The 17,992-nt window shown below is 49.0% G+C and overlaps 2 long non-coding RNA genes across 5 annotated transcripts in view; one reads left to right on the forward strand and one right to left on the reverse strand.

Annotated features, from left to right (window-relative positions):
- Positions 1-17,992, forward strand: part of LOC141133413 (uncharacterized) — a 1,430,344-nt gene that overhangs the window by 574,536 nt on the left and 837,816 nt on the right. The window lies entirely within an intron of this gene.
- The window catches only part of LOC141133414 (uncharacterized), a 439,482-nt gene continuing 424,444 nt past the window's right edge, over positions 2,955-17,992 (reverse strand). Inside the window, exons 3-4 of one of the 2 annotated variants that reach the window (XR_012243071.1) lie at positions 3,680-4,301; positions 2,955-3,511 (exon numbers count right to left, since the gene is read on the reverse strand). This is a non-coding gene — a long non-coding RNA (uncharacterized lncRNA). Of the gene's footprint in view, positions 4,302-17,992 lie in introns of both variants that reach the window. The other variant, XR_012243070.1, reaches the window with a different exon arrangement.

Raw genomic sequence — 17,992 nt, forward strand, 5'->3', positions numbered from 1 at the left:
CCACGTTAAAGTATCAAGGCACTGAGGATGCCCTCCTACCCCTCTACCCCAAAGTATTGAGAAACTGAGGGTGCCCTCCTACCCCAAAGTATTGAGGAACTGAGGATGCCCTCCTAACTCTCCACTCCAAGGTATTAAGGAACTGAGAATGCCCTCCTACCTCTCCACGTTAAAGTATCAAGGCACTGAGGATGCCCTCCTACCCCTCTACCCCAAAGTATTGAGAAACTGAGGGTGCCCTCCTACCCCAAAGTATTGAGGAACTGAGGATGCCCTCCTAACTCTCCACTCCAAGGTATTAAGGAACTGAGAATGCCCTCCTACCTCTCCACGTTAAAGTATCAAGGCACTGAGGATGCCCTCCTACCCCTCTACCCCAAAGTATTGAGAAACTGAGGGTGCCCTCCTACCCCAAAGTATTGAGGCACTGAGGAAGCCCTCCTAACTCTCTACCCCAAAGTATTAAGGAACTGAGGATGTCCTCCTACCTATCCACCCCAAATAATACGGCACTATGGAAGCCGTCCTACCCCTCAACCCCAAAGTATTGAGGAACTGAGGATGCCCTCCTAACTCTCCACTCCAAGGTATTAAGGAACTGAGAATGCCCTCCTACCTCTCCACGTTAAAGTATCAAGGCACTGAGGATGCCCTCCTACCCCTCTACCCCAAAGTATTGAGAAACTGAGGGTGCCCTCCTACCCCAAAGTATTGAGGAACTGAGGATGCCCTCCTAACTCTCCACTCCAAGGTATTAAGGAACTGAGAATGCCCTCCTACCTCTCCATGTTAAAGTATCAAGGCACTGAGGATGCCCTCCTACCCCTCTACCCCAAAGTATTGAGAAACTGAGGGTGCCCTCCTACCCCAAAGTATTGAGGCACTGAGGAAGCCCTCCTAACTCTCTACCCCAAGGTATTAAGGAACTGAGGATGTCCTCCTACCTATCCACCCCAAATAATACGGCACTATGGAAGCCGTCCTACCCCTCAACCCCAAAGTATTGAGGAACTGAGGATGCCCTCCTAACTCTCCACTCCAAGGTATTAAGGAACTGAGAATGCCCTCCCACCTCTCCATGTTAAAGTATCAAGGCACTGAGGATGCCCTCCTACCCCTCTACCCCAAAGTATTGAGAAACTGAGGGTGCCCTCCTACCCCAAAGTATTGAGGCACTGAGGAAGCCCTCCTAACTCTCTACCCCAAGGTATTAGGGAACTGAGGATGTCCTCCTACCTATCCATCCCAAATAATACGGCACTATGGAAGCCGTCCTACCCCTCAACCCCAAAGTATTGAGGAACTGAGGATGCCCTCCTACCTCTCCACTCCAAGGTATTAAGGAACTGAGAATGCCCTCCTACCTCTCCACGTTAAAGTATCAAGGCACTGAGGATGCCCTCCTACCCCTCTACCCCAAAGTATTGAGAAACTGAGGGTGCCCTCCTACCCCAAAGTATTGAGGAACTGAGGATGCCCTCCTAACTCTCCACTCCAAGGTATTAAGGAACTGAGAATGCCCTCCTACCTCTCCACGTTAAAGTATCAAGGCACTGAGGATGCCCTCCTACCCCTCTACCCCAAGGTATTGAGAAACTGAGGGTGCCCTCCTACCCCAAAGTATTGAGGCACTGAGGAAGCCCTCCTAACTCTCTACCCAAAGGTATTAAGGAACTGAGGATGTCCTCCTACCTATCCACCCCAAATAATACGGCACTATGGAAGCCGTCCTACCCCTCAACCCCAAAGTATTGAGGAACTGAGGATGCCCTCCTAACTCTCCACTCCAAGGTATTAAGGAACTGAGAATACCCTCCTACCTCTCCATGTTAAAGTATCAAGGCACTGAGGATGCCCTCCTACCCCTCTACCCCAAAGTATTGAGAAACTGAGGGTGCCCTCCTACCCCAAAGTACTGAGGCACTGAGGAAGCCCTCCTAACTCTCTACCCCAAGGTATTAGGGAACTGAGGATGTCCTCCTACCTATCCATCCCAAATAATACGGCACTATGGAAGCCGTCCTACCCCTCAACCCCAAAGTATTGAGGAACTGAGGATGCCCTCCTAACTCTCCACTCCAAGGTATTAAGGAACTGAGAATGCCCTCCTACCTCTCCACGTTAAAGTATCAAGGCACTGAGGATGCCCTCCTACCCCTCTACCCCAAAGTATTGAGAAACTGAGGGTGCCCTCCTACCCCAAAGTATTGAGGAACTGAGGATGCCCTCCTAACTCTCCACTCCAAGGTATTAAGGAACTGAGGATGTCCTCCTACCTATCCACCCCAAATAATACGGCACTATGGAAGCCGTCCTACCCCTCAACCCCAAAGTATTGAGGAACTGTGGATGTCCTCCTAACTCTCCACTCCAAGGTATTAAGGAACTGAGAATGCCCTCCTACCTCTCCACGTTAAAGTATCAAGGCACTGAGGATGCCCTCCTACCCCTCTACCCCAAAGTATTGAGAAACTGAGGGTGCCCTCCTACCCCAAAGTATTGAGGAACTGAGGATGCCCTCCTAACTCTCCACTCCAAGGTATTAAGGAACTGAGAATGCCCTCCTACCTCTCCACGTTAAAGTATCAAGGCACTGAGGATGCCCTCCTACCCCTCTACCCCAAAGTATTGAGAAACTGAGGGTGCCCTCCTAACTCTCCATTCCAAGGTATTAAGGATCTGAGGATGCCCTCCTACCTCTCCACGTTAAAGTATCGAGGCACTGAGGATGCCCTGCTACACCTCCACCCCAAAGTATTGAGGAACTGAGGGTGCCTCGTACTCCTCCACCAAGCTGCATCTGTTGACAAGTGACAAGCTGCTTCTGTTGACAAGCTGCATCTGGTGGCAGGTGACGTGGCAACTCATAAGCTGCATTTGTTATTATTATTATTATACAGCATTTATATAGTGCCAACAGTTTACGTAGCGCTTTACAACTTGAGGGTAGACAGTACAAATAAAATACATTTTAATACAGTAGGAATCAAAGGTCCCTGCTCCTTAGAGCTTACAATCTAAGAATCTGTTGAAAGTGACAATCTGCTTCTGTTAACAAGCTGCATCTGGTGGCAGGTGACGTGGCAACTCATAAGCTGAATTTGTTATTATTATTATTATACAGGATTTATATAGTGCCAACAGTTTACGTAGCGCTTTACAACTTGAGGGTAGACAGTACAAATACAATACATTTTAATACACTAGGAATCAGAGGTCCCTGCTCATAGAGCTTACAATCTAAGAATCTGTTGAAAGTGACAATCTGCTTCTGTTGACAAGCTGCATCTGGTGGCAGGTGACGTGGCAATTGACAAGCTGCATCTGTTGATGAGTGTCAAACTGCATCTGGTGGCAGACGACATGGCAACTCATAAGCTGCATCCAGAGGTTGACAAACCAGAGGTTGACAATGAATAGAAATAATGCGCTTCAATCATTCTGACACTATATCAACTATGGTGCAGTGATAATGGAATTGCCAACACCATCCATCGCCCCGACAAATTACCTGTGAAAAGACCCATAAAAAAGCACCATTAAAGTCCCATCTTTTCAATGACATCACTCCATTAAACAGATTGATAGAAGATCTGCATGGAGTTTGTTTTTGTTATAATGCCCCTGCAATGGATTTGCTTGGTTTAAACTGAAAAGTTAATTTAGGATAGATACATACATAGTGCAGCCAAGGCGATGTCTTGTCCCCTTCATATACCCAAATCTGGAGCTTTCTATTTCTCTTATTCAAAATGAATAATTGTCGACGAGTGTCAAACTGCATCTGGTGGCAGGCGACATGGCAACTCATAAGCTGCATCTGTTGAACGTGACAATCTGCTTCTGTTGAAAAGCTGCATCTAGTGGCAGGGGACGTGGCAATTGACAAGCTGCATCTGTTGACAAGTGTCAAACTGCATCTGGTGGCAGGCGGCATGGCAACTCATAAGCTGCATTCAGAGGTTGACAAAGGAACCGTCCAGAGTTCCGAAACGCGTCCCTTTCTTATGACCTCACATCCTCCGCTCTGCGGTCCAGGCTGGTTACAGAGTCTCTCAGCATTTGACATCACTTCTGGGTCCTTCTCCTCTCCGCGCTGATGACGCCGGCTCCAACAGCGTTCCAGCGTCTCATCCTGCTGCGGACTGTGATAGATCCAGTGAGTCACACATCCATCATTCTGAAGACTTCCCTCCGCTGTGACCCCTTCCAATGCTGTTTTTTACAACTTCCATGATGTGCCTGTTCTATTCCTCCATCCTGTAAGTGTTTTTAACCCACTTGGGATATTAAAACAGTACCTGTGAAAAGACCCATAAAAAAAGCACCATTAAAGTCCCATCTTTTCAATGACATCACTCCATTAAACAGATTGATAGAAGATCTGCATGGAGTTTGTTTTTGTTATAATGCCCCTGCAATGGAATTGCTTGGTTTAAACTGAGAAGTTAATTTAGGATATATACATACATAGTGCAGCCAAGGCGATGTCTTGTCCCCACATATACCCAAATCTGGAGCTTTCTATTTCTATTATTTAAAATGAATAAACTCCATTAGTTATCAGAAATGGTGATATACAGTCCGGATGGGGTTTGGTTCATAACAGATTAGAATCAGATGAGAATAGAACATGGACAAGGAGGAGAGAGCAGAAACGGTACTTCCTCCCTCGACGCACAGAACACGACTAACGGCTACTGCCCTGCTCTGCTATTTATAGGCTTTGCTGCGCTGTGACGTCATCGAGGCTGTCTGGCAGAAATAACGGTTCCAGAGCTGGGTCTCCATGGAGACGGTGGGGCAGGGAAGGCGATCACGTGGGTAAGGGATGGCAGCCACGTGTGTAAGTCACGTGTGTAAGTGATGGCAGCCACGTGTGTAAGTGATGGCAGCCACTATCTTCCGGTTCCGTGTGAGGAGAGCGGACTCAGGAGGACACCGAGCTCGGGTTGTCACCAGAGGCGGCTCTCTAATTAGACGGTCGCTTAAGGCCTCGCCGGCTGCTTACTATCCCTGACATGGAGGGAATGTCCCCGGTCGGTGTCCCCAGCACCGGCGTTTTTATAGTTTTCCCCCTCCGGTATCAGACTGACTACTCAGCACTGCACCGTCCGAGCTCTCAGGGTCAGTGGACGGCTCCGTGTTCTCCCCTCCCCCAACTCCTCCCCTTCTGCCGGGCTCTGCTCTCATCTCCTGCCATGTGCAGAGCTGGGAGCTCAGATAATAATAATAATACCTCTCCGATCCGCTCTGCAGGATGGACCGTCTGCAGAGGAGGACTTGTCAGAGAGGAGATCATCAGGGAGCCTCAAGGTACAGCAAGACTTCACCCCCAGACCGAGGAGGGCGCCCCAAAAATCAATACTGACAACCCCCCCACACCCAGCCCTGATGATATGTATCCCACCCGGCATATGAGGCCATCCACTGACCCCCTGTCATTATTATCCTAATCATCTCCCTGTGCCTGGCATCCCACCACCCTACCCCCTGTCATCATCATCCCCCCTGTACCCCTCTGCCAGCTTACTACCACCCCACCCCCTGTCATCCTCATACCCCTTTACCAGATTCCCTATACCGCTCTGCCAGCTTCCTACCACCCCATCCATCATCTTCATCCCCCTGTACCCCTCTGCCACCATCCCACCCCGTCATCATCATCATCCCCCTGTCATCTTCCCCCCCCTGCACCCCTCTGCCAGCTTCCTCCCACCCGCCATCTTCATCCCCCCTGTAGTCCACTGCCAGCTTCCTACCACCCCACCCCCTGTCATCTTCATCCCCCTTTACCAGATTCCCTATACCGCTCTTCCTACCACCCCATCCATCATCTTCATCCCCCTGCACTCCTCTGCCAGCTTCCTACCACCCCACCATCTTCATCCCCCCTGTACCAGCTTCCTACCACCCCACCCCTGTCATCTTCATCCCCCGGTACCCCTCTGCCACCAGCTTCCTACCACCCCACCCCTGTCATCTTAATCTCTCTGTATCCCTCTGCCAGCTTTCTATCTCCCCATCCCGTGTCATCTTCATCCCCCCTGTAGTCCACTGCCAGCTTACTACCACCCCACCCCCTGTCATCCTCATACCCCTTTACCAGATTCCCTATACCGCTCTGCCAGCTTCCTACCACCCCATCCATCATCTTCATCCCCCTGTACCCCTCTGCCACCATCCCACCCCGTCATCATCATCATCCCCCTGTCATCTTCCCCCCCCTGCACCCCTCTGCCAGCTTCCTCCCACCCGCCATCTTCATCCCCCCTGTAGTCCACTGCCAGCTTCCTACCACCCCACCCCCTGTCATCTTCATCCCCCTTTACCAGATTCCCTATACCGCTCTTCCTACCACCCCATCCATCATCTTCATCCCCCTGCACTCCTCTGCCAGCTTCCTACCACCCCACCCCTGTCATCTTCCCCCCTGTACTCCTCTGCCAGCTTCCTATCCCCCCCCCCCGTACTCTACTGCCAGCTTCCTACCACCCCACCATCTTCATCCCCCCTGTACCAGCTTCCTACCACCCCACCCCTGTCATCTTCATCCCCCGGTACCCCTCTGCCACCAGCTTCCTACCACCCCACCCCTGTCATCTTAATCTCTCTGTATCCCTCTGCCAGCTTTCTACCTCCCCATCCCGTTATATTCATCCCCCTGTACCCCTCTGCCAGCTTACTACCACCCCACCCCTGTCATCTTCATCCCCCGGTACCCCTCTGCCACCAGCTTCCTACCACCCCACCCCTGTCATCTTAATCTCTCTGTATCCCTCTGCCAGCTTTCTACCTCCCCATCCCGTCATATTCATCCCCCTGTACCCCTCTGCCAGCTTACTACCACCCCACCCCTGTCATCTTCATCCCCCGGTACCCCTCTGCCACCAGATTCCTACCACCCCACCCCTGTCATCTTAATCTCTCTGTATCCCTCTGCCAGCTTTCTATCTCCCCATCCCGTGTCATCTTCATCCCCCCTGTAGTCCACTGCCAGCTTCCTACCACCCCACCCCCTGTCATCTTCATCCCCCTTTACCAGATTCCCTATACCGCTCTTCCTACCACCCCATCCATTATCTTCATCCCCCTGCACTCCTCTGCCAGCTTCCTACCACCCCACCCCTGTCATCTTCCCCCCTGTACTCCTCTGCCAGCTTCCTATCCCCCCCCCCTGTACTCTACTGCCAGCTTCCTATCACCCCACCATCTTCATCCCCCCTGTACCAGCTTCCTACCACCCCACCCCTGTCATCTTCCCCCCTGTACTCCTCTGTCAGCTTCCTATCCCCCCCCCGTACTCTACTGCCAGCTTCCTACCACCCCACCGTCTTCATCCCCCCTGTACCAGCTTCCTACCACCCCACCCCTGTCATCTTCATCCCCCGGTACCCCTCTGCCACCAGCTTCCTACCACCCCACCCCTGTCATCTTAATCTCTCTGTATCCCTCTGCCAGCTTTCTACCTCCCCATCCCGTCATATTCATCCCCCTGTACCCCTCTGCCAGCTTCCTACCACCCCACCCCTGTCATCTTCCCCCTGTACTCCTCTGCCAGCTTCCTATCCCCCCCCCCCCCTGTACTCTACTGCCAGCTTCCTACCACCCCACCATCTTCATCCCCCCTGTACCAGCTTCCTACCACCCCTGTCATCATCATCCCCCCTGCACCCCTCTGCCAGCTTACACCCCTCTGCTAGCTTACTACCACTCCACCCCTGTCATCTTTATCCCCCTGTTTCCCTCTGCCAGCTTCCTACCACCCCACCACTGTCATCTTCATTCCCCTGTTCCCCTCTGCCAGCTTCCTACCACCCCACCACTGTCATCTTCATTCCCCTGTTCCCCTCTGCCAGCTTCCTACCACCCCACCCCTGTCATCTTCATCCCCCTGTACTCCACTGCCAGCATCCTACCACCCCACCCCTTGTCATCTTCACTCCCCCCCCCGAATCCCCGCTGCCAGCTTCCTACCACCCCACCCCATCATCTTCATCCCCCTGTACTCCACTGCCAGGTTCCTATCATGCCATCCACTATCATTGTCCCCATACCCCGCCTCTGACATCCTACCACCCTGACCCCTGTCATCAACATACCCATCAGCCCCCTGTACCCCACTACTAGCATCCAACCACCATACCCCATCATCTTCTTTATCTCCATCCCCCCTGTACCCCACTGCCAGCTTCCTACCACCACACCCATTGTCATCAACATCCCCATCCTACCCCTATTATTATAGGGGGAGATATGATCTCAGCCTCTCACCCCAATGCTGCCATCCAACCAAGTGTACCCCAACCGTTGCATCACACACCACAATACTGCCCTGCCACCCAGTGAGAGGTAATGATGTGCAGTAACCTCTAGCAACCAATCATTGAGTGGTAATATTGTACAGTAACCTCTAGCAACCAATCAGTGAGCCTGGCGCAATCAGTGAGTGTGAACCAGATCTTTATGCTTACATTATTAAAGGTTTTTTTGGATAAGTCTATGTGCGTGTTTGTTTTTTGGGATATTGGGGTGGAGAGCGAAATTGGTAGGGGGGGAGCCAGGAAAATGTTTGTCCAGGGTCCAGTCAATATTAAAGATGGCCCTGGGTGTCTCCAGGCGGGCAGGGTGAGGAGGCTGGCACACACTGGGGTAAAGCAATGGAGGTTCCAACCAGCTGAAACCCCCCACCCCCCCTCACACTGAGAACATCTCATCAGCTGCAGCCAATGTCGGGCTCTAACGCCGTCCTAGACTTCTACCAAAGCCGACACTGTTTTGCATGGCATCCCTTGTATCATGTCCACACAGTCTCTGACCATCCCTTGTATCATGTCCGCACAGTCTCTGACCATCCCTTGTATCATGTCCGCACAGTCTCTGACCATCCCTTGTATCATGTCCACACAGTCTCTGACCATCCCTTGTATCATGTCCGCACAGTCTCTGACCATCTCTTGTATGATGGCTGCACAGTCTCTGACCATCCCTTGTATCATGTCCGCACAGTCTCTGGCCATCTCTTGTATCATGGCCGCACAGTCTCTGACCATCCCTTGTATCATGGCCGCACAGTCCCTGACCATCCCTTGTATCATGGCCGCACAGTCTCTGACCAACTCTTGTATCCTGGCTGCACAGTCTCTGACCATCTCTTGTATCATCCCTTGTATCATGGCCGCACAGTCTCTGACCATCTTTTGTATTATGGCCGCACAGTCTCTGACCATCCCTTGTATCATGGCCGCACAGTCTCTGACCATCCCTTGTATCATGGCCGCACAGTCTCTGACCATCCCTTGCATCATGGCCGCACAGTTTCTGACCATCTCTTGTATCATGGCCGCACAGTCTCTGACCATCCCTTGTATCATGGCCGTACAGTCTTTGACCATCCCTTGTTTCATGGCCACACTGTCTCTGACCATCCCTTGTATCATGGCCGCACAGTCTCTGACCATCTCTTGTATCGTGGCCGCACAGTCTCTGGCCATCTCTTGTATCGTGGCCGCACAGTCTCTGGCCATCTCTTGTATCACGGCCGCACAGTCTCTGACCATCCCTTGTATCATGGCCGCACAGTCTCTGACCATCTCTTGTATCATGGCCGCACAGTCTCTGGCCATCTCTTCTATCACGGCCGCACAGTCTCTGACCATCCCTTGTATCATGGCCGCACAGTCTCTGACCATCTCTTGTATTATGGCCGCACAGTCTCTGACCATGCCTTGTATCATGGCCGCACAGTCTCTGACCATCCCTTGTATCATGGCCGCACAGTCTCTGACCATCTCTTGTATCATGGCCGCACAGTCTCTGACCATCCCTTGTATCATGGCCGCACTGTCTCTGACCATCTCTTCTATCATGGCCGCACAGTCTCTGACCATCCCTTGTATGATGGCCGCACAGTCTCTGACCATCCCTTGCATCATGGCCGCACTGTCTCTGACCATCTCTTGTATCATGGCCGCACAGTCTCTGACCATCTCTTGTATCATGGCCGCACAGTCTCTGACCATCTCTTGTATCATGGCCGCACAGTCTCTGGCCATCTCTTGTATCATGGCCACACAGTCTCTGGCCATCTCTAACCAGAGGTCCCCCCCCCCCCCACATTAGAGTTCCGTTTTAAATGCAAGTTGGAACTCTGCAGACCTTGATGTAAAGGGGAATGCTGTGCAATCTGATATAAGGTGATCTCTGGTCACCAGAGCCCCCTCTTACATAAGAGTTCCCCTTTACATCAAATTCTTCAGCATTCCCCTTTACATCATGATCGGCAGCACTCCCCTTTACATCAAAGTTCCCCTTGCACTGTAAGGGTAATCCTGCAGACTCTGATGTAAGGGGGAACTCTCTGCTGGGTTATATTAACCTGACTAGGGCTGCAACTAACGATTATTTTCATAATCGATTAGTTGGCCGATTACTGTTTAGATTAATTGGTTAATAACTTTAAAAAAAAAAGTGTGGTGTATAATTTAGCTAATATGTAAAGTTTTAAAAAAAGACAATTTATGCTTAAAAATCTTTATGCAGTGGTAAATAAAAATAGCCAACTATATGGTTAGGGAGCAAAATATCTAATCCACTCTGAGAATAACAGACAGAAGAGATATACTGTATATACTATTAGAGGAGAGATAAGAACGTTCGTTCGATTTTCTAATCGTTAGTGGGGTCAAATCGACGTTCATTTTCAACCACAGTAATGGGAAAATTTGGAAATAATAAAAAACTTCGTGGTGAAAGGAATTATCAGACAGTGTATGTGGTTTTCGTTCAGAAATTACAATTATTTTAAAAACAGAATGTTATAAACAAGTGAAAATTTCAAACATTCATTCATCGAATGTACAAAGATTTTTCATCTGCATATTCTCATCTGAATATTGATCGGTGTGGCCAGCATAAGGCTCGGTGCACACCTATGCAGTTTTCTTTTGATCTGTTTCTGCAGTGCTCTGTGCTGTGCGTTTTGATTTTTGCGCACGTGATTTTGCTGCGATTTGCATTTTTGCATTTTTTTTTGGCCAATTTGTTTTTGGGCAGATTAAAAAACACAAATTGCTGGAAAAACGCATTACATGCTTTTCTTCAGCTTCTCCATTGAAGTATGTTTTGCGTTAAAAAAAAGTCACCGACGCTTTCCAAATACGCAGCGGCTGAAAAGACATAGATGTGAACGTGTCCCATAGGAAACCATGTACATGAACTGTAGTGCGTTTCTGCAAAAAGCACCAAAAAGCACATAGATGTGAACCAGGTGTAAGACGTTTAGTAACATAATGGGGTTAAAAAAACGAATATTAGCCCTTTATAGTACAAAAAAAGCAAATAATCACTACTGTAAGGGGTTCATTTTTTTTACTGTAGAACTGTGAAAGAAATAGTTACAGTAGCGATTATTTGCTGTTTTTGTACTATAAAGGGCTCATTTTAGTTTTTTTTTTAACCACATTATGTTACTGGCCGATTAATCGATTATGAAAATAGTAATCGATTAATTTCATAATCGATTAGTTGTCGATTAATCGATTAGTTGTTTCAGCCCTAAACCTGACCTTCATGTAAATGGAGATTTATGGTTTTTGACTTTGACTGTTGTTATAACTTTAACAAATTGCTAGTAGCAGCTGCACAAATTTACTCTATAGCTGTGTGCATGTAAAAAAAAAAAAAAAAAATACACACACACACACACCTTAGTGAACAGCGAACGTACAGCATTGCGCCCGCTGGTCACCTTTTTGGGTGCCTATTAATGCCTGCGGCTCTAATCAGGTGCTTCCAAAAAACACCCTTGCCGCTGTAATTCAGGTGCCCGGCGCCCGAAAAGGGGCAGGACACCTGAATAGGGGGTGTCAGCGGCGACCATGCAATGCATGAATCTATCTATGGTGATAGAGCGATGCCAGGAGAGAGGGGGCGGCGCTCCTGTGCCCTCTATGGACGCGCCGCCACTGGAGCTCCGTGTGCTGAAGAACTACAAGGAGTGATTGTAGTGGAATAGAAAGGAACTGTTCAGCTTTGTGTTAGGAACTGTTAAAGACTGCCATAGGAGACAGCATTCCTGCACATGCAGATGTGGCGTCTTGCTGGATGCCTTTCCCTGCATGGCTGTCCTCCTATTGAAGTATCTGCCAATTAATCTTGCAACTACCTGAGGGTGTCCTGGCCCTAACCCTTTCTCCCCCCAAAAAGTTTGTTAAGAGAAATAAACTTTCTTTTGCATTCAAGAAGTGTCCGGCGCCCAATAAGTTTAACTACTCTGCACCCACCATGCCTCACAACCCACTATATACAGAAGGATGTCAGCTATCTCTGGCCCTGGAGGTTCTTATTAGATCAAAGGAGGCCTGGAGACCTTTCTACAGAGAGAAATAAATGTCATTTCACCTCAGTGCATTCAATACTTCCATACACATCTGACCCATATTGAAGATTAAGGTCATCTTACCTCAGATCTTTTACGTCTATGATACTCGTCCCATACAGAGAAATATGGGGGATCTTTTTTTACACCCTTACACATGACAATCCTATAGAGATCTGTTCCAGATATCACCTCAGCATGTATATTTCAATAGATTCCATAGATGGAAATATAAAGAAGTGTTTACCTCGGGGCATATGACATTTGTATGGAAATCTGTCCTATTTAGAGAAGTACAGCTCGCTTATCTGCAGCGGATTTGCCCTTTTGCAGAAATGTTTCCCAAATTCATAAGTAAACAAGTGTGGAGAAATGCGCATTATTTTTACTGTATTTATTGTGAATCCTGCGGCCTGGGTGAGGGAGTTACTGTGCAGAAATGTCTATTTATATACTTAAAGTGACACTAAAGGTTATTTTTTTTTTTTTAAATAACTAACATATCATACTTCCCTCCACTGTGAAGCTCGTTGTGCACAGAGTGGCCCCGATCCTCCTCTTCTGGGGTCCCCCGGCGGCTCTCTCGGCTCCTCCCCACATCAGATAACCCCCTAGGACAGTGATGACGAACCTTGGCACCCCAGATGTTTTGGAACTACATTTCCCACGATGCTCATACACTCTACAGTGTAGTGGAGCATCATGGGAATTGTAGTTCCAAAACACTGGGGTGCCAAGGTTCGCCATCACTGCCCTAGGAGAAGCGCTCTCCCGGGGAATTACCTTTCGGGCGCGCTCCCGAGTCCAGCATTCCGCGTCCATAGACGCCAAATGCAGGACTCGGCCCGCCCCCCCCCCCCGGCAGCCGCGTCATTGGATTTGATTGACAGCAGCGGGAGCCAATGGCTGTGCTGCTATCAATCTATTCAATCAACAGCCGAGAACCCCCTAGCAGACAGACAGCGCGTCCCTGTGGGACAAGTTTCGAGGGTTCAGGTAAGTAAAACGAGGGGGGGGGGGGGGCGGTCACTGACAGGCAGGGATGGACTGGCCATCGGGACTACTGGGAGATTCCTGGTGGGCCGATGGCTCAGTGTGGGCCAGTTTCACTTTCAGCCGCATCTGCGGTGCGCGGCGATCTACTCGTCAACCGCCAACAGCTGGCGCCTGACGGGTAGATCCAGATTAGCCAGCATGCAGAGTAGCACAGGGAGCTTCTGTAGTAGTAAGTTCTCTCTCTCGTATCATCACGCTGTTCCCCGGCGGCCCCTCCTCTCTTCTCGTCTATACAAATTGGCTTGTAAGATCATCTGGTATAGACGAGAAGAGAGGAGGGGCTGCCGGGGAACAGCGTGATGACACGAGAGAGAGAACTTACTACTACAGAAGCTCCCTGCGCTACTCTGCATGCTGGCTAGCAAGATCCCATAATGTGCCATGTGCCCCACAATGTATCCTGATGATGTGCCACATAATGTGCCCCGTGCTCTAATGTGCCATGTGCCCCGTGCTCTAATGTGCCATGTGCCCCGTGCTCTAATGTGCCATGTGCCCCATCATGTGCCCTGTGCCCTGATGTGCCACGTGCCCTAATGTGCTATGTGCCCTGATGTGCCATAATGTGCCCTGATGTGCCCTAATGTGCCATGTGGCCTGATGTGCCCCGTGCCCTGATGTGCTATGTGCCCTGAGCCCCGATGTGCCATGTGCCCCATGCCCTGATGTTCCATGTGCCCCATGCCCTGATGTTCCATGTGCCCTGATGTGCTATGTGCCCTGTGCCCTGATGTACCATGTGGCCTGATGTGCCCCATGCCCTGATGTGCCCCGTGCCCTGATGTGCTATGTGCCCTGAGCCCTGATGTGCCATGTGCCCCATGCCCTGATGTTCCATGTGCCCTGATGTGCTATGTGCCCTGTGCCCTGATGTACCATGTGGCCTGATGTGCCCCATGCCCTGATGTGCCCCGTGCCCTGATGTCCTATGTGCCCTGATGTGTCCCATGCCCTGATGTGCTATGTGCCCCATAATGTGCCATGTGCCCTGATGTGCCCCGATGTGCTATGTGCCCCGTGCCCTGATGTGCCAGTTCCCTGATGTGCTATGTGCCCTGATGTGCCACGTGCCCTGATGTGCCCCGTGCCCTGATGTGCTTTGCCCCGATGTCCTGTGCCCTGATGTGCCCTGTGCCCTGATGTCCTGTGCCCCGGTGTGCTGTGCCTCAATGTCGTGTGACCTGATGTTCTGTGCCCTGATGTGCTATACCCTGATGTGCTGTGCCCTGTACCCTGATGTGATGTACCCTGATGTACTGTGCCCTGACGTGTTGTGCCCTATTAGCTGATGTGCTGGGCTCTGTACCCTGATGTGCTGTGCCCTGATGTACTGTGACCTGTACCCTGATGTGCTGTGCCCTGTACCCTGATATGTTGTGCCCTGTACACTGATGTACTGGGCTCTGTACCCTGATGTGGCCTGGTGTGCTGTACCCTGATGCGCTGTACCCTGTACGCTGATGCACATTGACTGATGGACAAATGATCGAAAGCGTACCACTTGATTAAAAAGCCACTCAGAGCGGCAAGAATGTGGAATTCCCTTCCACAGGCGGTGGTCTCAGCAAGGAGCATCGATAGTTTCAAAAAACTGTTAGATAAGCACCTGAACGACCGCAACATACAGGGATATACAATGTAATTCTGACATATAATCACACACATAGGTTGGACTTGATGTACTTGTGTATTTTTTCAACCTCACCTTCTATGTAACTATGTCATTTCTTTAACCACTTCAGCCCTGGAAGGATTTACCCCCTTCCTGCCCAGAGCACTTTTTACAATTTGGCACTGCGTCGCTTTAACTGCTAATTGCGCGGTCATGGAATGCTGTACCCAAACGAAATTTGTGTCCTTTTTTTCCCACAGATAGAGCTTTCTTTTGATGGTATTTGATCACCTCTGCGGTTTTTATTTTTTGCGCTGTAAACGGAAAAAGACCGAAAATTTTGAAAAAAAATGATATTTTCTACTTTTTGTTATAAAAAAAATCCAATAAACTCAATTTTAGTCATACATTTAGGCCAAAATGTATTCGGCCACATGTCTTTGGTAAAAAAAATGTCAATAAGCGTATATTTATTGGTTTGCGCAAAAGTTATAGCGTCTACAAGCTAGGGTACATTTTCTGGAATTTATACTGCTTTTAGTTTATGACTGCCTATGTCATTTCTTGAGGTGCTAAAATGGCAGGGCAGTACAAAACCCCCCAAATGACCCCATTTTGGAAAGTAGACACCCCCAAGGAAATTGCTGAGAGGCATGTTGAGCCCATTGAATATTAATTTTTTTTTGTCCCAAGTGATTGAATAATGACAAAAAAAAAAATTACAAAAAGTTGTCACTAAATGATATATTGCTCACACAGGCCATGGGCATATGTGGAATTGCACCCCAAAATACATTCAGCTGTTTCTCCTAAGTACGGGGATACCACATGTGTGGGACTTTTTGGGAGCCTAGCCGCGTACGGGGCACCGAAAACCAATCACCGCCTTCAGGATTTCTAAGGGCGTACATTTTTGATTTCACTCCTCACTACCTATCACAGTTTTGAATTTGAAGAGGCGAAAAGTTGGGACTTTGAGTGAGACGCGAGTCTCCATCCCTACGCATACAGGAAACAGGAAGGCTGGGACTTTGAGTGAGGTGGGCAAATGAAGCCAGCGGGTCAGTCACCGTAAAATCAAGCCATTTTATTTGTACATAGTAACATAGTAACATGATAATAGTCCCAATATGGGTTTGACTGTCAAGTCATATACAAATACCTGATTGGTACATTGTAAACATTGATGACAAACCCCTGAAAACAAGTGCAGGGCAGATAGTCTAAAAGGTGAAACATCCATAAAATGCATAAAATCACAACGTAAATTAGTAAGGTCTTGTTGGTTGGTGAACCCAGTAAAGAGGGGTAATTGTAAGGTGCATATCGTAAGTCCGACGCGTTTCGTGTATCAAAACACTCTTCAGGGGCGATTTAGCACCAATATCTAAAAACAAAAGAAAAAGGGGGGAAGGGTATTCTAAGTGAATGAGATACAATATGCATTATGAAAAAAGGCAAATATGCATATGAGGGGGCCAAAACACCACTACCCCAAATGGATACTCATATGCCGAAGGGGTATGAACTCCGTGAGGTGCGCAGTCACAGGGCCACCAACTGAATCAGGATGGATATTATTCCATAGGGCACTTGCCCTGTAAATACTTGCCCCCCCTTCAGGGGTTGTGTAGTATGGCATTACATGTCCCTCCATGGTTTTTAAACTTTGTTTTCTTTGTTTTTGTCTTGGTTTTTCTTTTCCCCCTATTAGTGCAGCTTTGTGGTTTGTCTCTGGGGATGTCGCATCTCGTCGGCTGCCTCCTCCATGCAGTGTCCGGGAGCTGCGAGGCATGGCGGGATCCCTCCCCTTTCCCCCTTCTCGTCCGCCTTGGTGGGCGTGGGGGATCGGGGCGGGTTTCTCTCCGTGCGTCGGCGTCGTGCCCTTACGTCACGCACGTGGCGTCCCCCTGGCCGTCACGGCGTTGGCGTTGTTTTTCCACTCTGTGCGGACACGTGGACGGCGGCGTCTCCAGCAGCTGTGGGCGGCGGTTTGCCGCTGCGCTGGAGGGGGCCTCCGTCTGCCCCAGTGCCTGCACTGTATGACGTTGGGAGGAGTTTCCTTCTTGAGGGGGTGGTCGGCTACACATATAAGGCACTGGCTGTTTGCTAGCCTGTCTCTGGGCAGCACACCTATCACTCGGCTAGACATGGTTGGTTATCATCTACTATCTATAGGTAAGGAGGACAACATATGGGCATCCATGTGATGTCTGGGATGGGGGCTCTAGCTCACTTGGGGCCTCACCTTACACATAGTATTTTCATTACTACAGATCTAGGCTCCCAAAAAGTCTCACACATGTGGTATCCCCATACTCAGGAGAAGCAACAGAATGTATTTTGGGGTGTAATTTCACATATTCCCAAGGCATGTTTGAGCAATATATCATTTAGTGACAACTTTGTGCAAAAAAAAAAAAAAAAATGTTGTCTTTTTCCCACAACTTGTGTCACAGTATAAAATATTCCATGGACTCGAAATGCCTCTTAGCAAATAGCTTGGGGTGTCTACTTTCCAAAATGGGGTCATTGGGGGGGGGGGGGGGGGGGTTGAACTGTCCTGGCATTTTATGCACAACATTTAGAAGCTTATGTCACACATCACCCACTCTTCTAACCACTTGAAGACAAAGCCCTTTCTGACACTTTTTGTTTACATGAAAAAATAATTTTTTTTTTGCAAGAAAATTACTTTGAACCCCCAAACATTATAGATTTTTTTTAAAGCAAAGGCCCTACAGATTAAAATGGTGGGTGTTTAATTTTTTTTTCACACAGTGCGCAGCGATTTTTCAAACGCATTTTTTTGGGAAAAAACACACTTTTTTAAATTTTAATGCACTAAAACACACTATATTTCCCAAATGTTTGATGAAATAAAAAAGATGATCTTAGGCCGAGTACATGGATACCAAACACGACATGCTTTAAAATTGCGCACA

Source organism: Aquarana catesbeiana, linkage group LG03 (genome assembly GCF_042186555.1).
Source record: "Aquarana catesbeiana isolate 2022-GZ linkage group LG03, ASM4218655v1, whole genome shotgun sequence".
NCBI classification, from domain to species: Eukaryota; Metazoa; Chordata; class Amphibia; order Anura; family Ranidae; genus Aquarana; species Aquarana catesbeiana.